This window comes from Arachis ipaensis, chromosome B06 (assembly GCF_000816755.2).
Source record: "Arachis ipaensis cultivar K30076 chromosome B06, Araip1.1, whole genome shotgun sequence".
Taxonomy (NCBI): domain Eukaryota; kingdom Viridiplantae; phylum Streptophyta; class Magnoliopsida; order Fabales; family Fabaceae; genus Arachis; species Arachis ipaensis.
The window spans coordinates 112845491-112849742 of record NC_029790.2 but is presented as its reverse complement, the minus strand read 5'-3'; positions in this window follow the sequence as shown (position 1 = coordinate 112849742).

The window sequence follows — 4252 nt, the reverse complement described above, 5'->3', positions numbered from 1 at the left end:
GTTCAAGGTTTGCTGAATCAGAGTTTAAAATTTAAAGTTTGAACATTCAGTATTTAAAGTTTAAAATTTATAGTTCAAGATTCAGTATGTAGAATTTAGAGTTAAGAGTTAAAAATTCAGTGATTAAAATTCATAATTTCAGGGAGTTAATGCAAGTTTTAGGTATTATAATTTAAAATTTAAAATTTAAAATTTAAAATTTATCGTTATAGATTAGAATTTATTGTTTAATGTTGAAGATTTAGATTAAGGTTTAGGATATAATTATATAAATAAAATTTTAAATGGTATAATTTGGATCAAATTATTTTTTCAATTAATAAAAAATTATTCAAATGTGAATGTTATTGTGAAAATATTTAATTCACATGGAGGAATAAGTTTGAAAATATGATGTTTTAGAAAAAAGTTTTTCACCAATATTTTTAAAGTCCAATGGCATTGAATATAATTTTATAAAAAATAAAAAATTCAAAAAATTTTGAGAGATATGGTGGATACACGTTTTTTCCTTGAGTGGTATTTCTTAAAATATAATTGTTTTTTGAAGTAATCTTAAATCAACGAAATTATTGTAAATTTTAAATTTTTTATTTAATCAATTGTTTGCTTTATATATAATTATTGTTCTTGTTTAATTAATTATGTATATTCAGTTATAGAAAAAATGAAATGTTTGAACCTATTAATTTTAAATTAAAGAATTATTAATTTTAAAATTAAAAATTTTAAATTAAAAATATAATTTATTGTTTTTCTATCATGATAATGATCATCATCATTATTACTATTTTGGAAAGATAAAGGGGCCTAGAGCTCTTATTATTGTTGTAATTATTATTCATATTATTATTTTGAAATGGAGTCGCAAAATTTTTAGACCATAACCTCAACCCAACTCATTCCAATTATGGTATACCAAAAATTTACAGACAAAAAAGTCCAACTATCTGATTAGAAGATTATGTGCCAACCAACTGACTCTAATTAGCCTCAACAATTTCTGTACCTTCTGCAATTATTGTAAACTCCAAATAATTAGTAAATAATTAATTAATATATTAATTAATAATGAAGCAAATTAGAAAATAGAATTTTATAGCTTAATGAAATAGAGAAAACTAAAACGAGAATTTTGACACTAATTTTAAAGAATTTAGCCCAAAATTAGGTCGAACAAGCCGAACCGAGTGAATCGGGCCCGTATTGGGCCCAAGGCCCAACCCAAAATACTAATACCCACAAGTTTCAGCTTCTCCTTCCCCTTCCCACAATGAAACACGCTGAAAACTGATTTAGGGGAAGGGAAGTGCTCTTCCATAAAACTTAACCCTTGATTAAGATAAATTCACATAACTTTTGATCTGGAGCTCCGATCGCCGCACCGTTTGCGGCCACGCATCCGCAATGACGATCTCTACAAAGTCCGGTACCTTTCAAGGTGATGAAATCACATTCTTAACTCCTATTCCCTCTTCTTCAGTTCGAAAATGTTAGGATTTTGGATTTTGAAATTTGTATATATATATATATATATATATGGTAATGTGTATTAGGTATGTATATTTGTAAATTGGAGCTTGAATTGTGGACACTTGAGACTTGGTAGAGCTTGGAAGTTATTGCTTTGGAAGTTTTGGGACCCTTGGGGCTGTGCTTAGTGCCTTTTGTTGGTATCTCGGATTATACGTGGAAATCGATTAAGGTATGGTTTAGATTTTACATATTTAATATATAATGTTCTGTGAAAACTTAGGCTAGTTGACTTTAAGATAAAAATGAATGCATGAGCATGTAAATTGATTAGTGCTTAATGATAAATGTTATGCTTTGGCTTAGTTGTTGATATTGGAGTTTAAATGATGGACTGTTGAATGATGAGTTATTGATGGTTGTAAAGCGGAAAACGGAATGAATATGAGTTTATGGTAGTATGATGGTGAATGTTGTGACTAAAGTTAAGAGATTTAGGTATGAGAATACGTATATATTGATGTGAATTTGATTGAAGCAGGTTGAGGATGACTTTGGTAAAATAAATGGCATGTGGCTGTGTTAGATATATGTATGAAAATAGGTTTTGAGTTTGGTTTAATGAAAATTTGAGGTTTGGAGCTTCTTGTGAAAAATTGATTTTTGGCTGAAATTCGGCAAAGCATAACTTGGCTTCTAGACCTCCAAATGATTTCAAACTTATTTCAAATAAAAATTGGGTTCGTGAAGTTTATGCCGTTCAAAGAATAGATGAAAAATGTTTTAAAACGAAAAAGTTATGCACGTCGAAAGTTTAAGGTTCGAAAATGAAATTCTGCAGTTTTTTAGACTTAGCAAATTTTTGAAAAAACGTACACCCACGCGTACGTGTGGCCCACGCGTACGCGTGACCTTGGATTTGCGTATGCATCCAGCTGCTCGTGACGTGACTAACCCTTTTGGGTTGGGATTCACGCGTACCCGAGTAAGAATTTTTCATACCCACGCGTATGCGTGTCCCCTGTTTCATCAAATCTGGGTTTTTGAATTTTAAACCTAATTTCAAACTTCTAAAACTTTTTTTTCATTCTTTTAGTCAAAAAACATAGTAGTAACTCTAGTAGTAAGTTAAAGTTAGGAAATTAAGGAAACTTGGAGATGAAGTAAAGGTTGAAAATGATGAGATTAAGCTATGAGAAGGAAGGTTACTTGGAAGTAAAGGAAGGTCTAGAGTAACTGAACTAAGGTGTTAATGATGAGATTGGGGATGACTATATGTGGCCGAAATGTCGAGATGAGTGTGCGGTCAGAATGGTCGAGATGTGTGTGTGGCCGAAACAGTCGAGATGTGTGTGTATGGCCGGAATGGTCGAGAGGGCAAGAATTGGGTGCGATGATACTTGCTCGTTAACTTGAAAATGTGTTCAAATGGCAAGTTGAGGACGGAAGTTCCCTCTCTTGTCATGACGAGGATATGGGAAAGGTAGAAAGGCACTCTCCTTTGTATTGTTTCTCCTGCATTCTTCTCTGGTTGCAAGGTGGAATGGCATACTCCTTTGATGTGGAAAAGAACTCTCCTTTGAATATCCTCCAAGAGAAGGTAGAAATGCACACTCCTTTGATGTGGAAAGGCACTCTCCTTCGTTTATGATCCTCCTGGAGATGCGCAACCTAGAGACCAATGTCGAGGTTAGCTACCAGATGTGTCGGGTTCTGGCAAAGTTACCGACACGTGAGCTCACAGCCAGTATGATAGACATTCATCATATGCATATGTGTGCTTTGTTTGATGGTGCATTAGTTGGGATTGCCTAAGTAGTTATAATATGTTATTTGTTGTATTTGCTATCTGTATTACTTGTATTCTACCTGTGTTTGTCATTGTCTACTTGTTTGTCTTTGTAACTTCACTAGAGATGGAGGAACAGAGGAAACGTGTAAGATCCGGTTAATTAACGGCTAATTAACCCATAAATGAGAATTTATTCTAGAAAGCCAAAAATGTTATTTTTATGGCTTAATATGATAGAGGAAATTGAGACGAGAATTTCGGTACCAATTTTATAGAAATCGGACCAAGATTGGACCGAACGGGCCAAACCGGGCCAACCGGACCCAAAGTGGGCCCTTGGCCCAACTAAACTAAACCAAAACCCTAGTTTTCAGCACTCTCTCTCCTCATTTGAGACACTAAACACGCTGAAATGGAGGCCATGGAGGGAAGAACACTCTCTCAAGTTCTATCTCTTACTTGATCTTCAAACCACCATAACTTTTGATCTAGAGCTCCGATTGCCGCTCCGTTTGCGGCCACGCGTTCACCGCGGAGAGCTCTACAAAACCCATACAATTAATCTTGAGGTAAGCCACGTTTTACTGTTCGAAATTCCAGCCCTTGATTTCGAGTTTCATGAGTAAAAATGTTGAGATTTTGGGTTCTTTGATGTTATAGGACCCAAATCTCTTGAAGGAGAAGGTTAATCTTGTCTCCTTATGGCGGTGGAAGTGCTTGTTATGCCATGGGCCGAATGGCCGTAATTGTTAATGAATTGGCTGGTTATGGATTTAACCGTGAGCCGAATGGCTGGATTATGCCGTGTGGTGGCGGAGCCATGTTTATGGCTAAGTATAAATGCATATATGCTGTTGAATGAATTGTGAATGTTGGCACTTCCACCATTGGAGATGAGGGTTTCCCTGGGTAGTAGCAATGGCTAGCCACCATGTGCTCCAGGTTGAGACTCGAAGCTCTGTTAACCCAATGTCGTAAGTGTGGCCG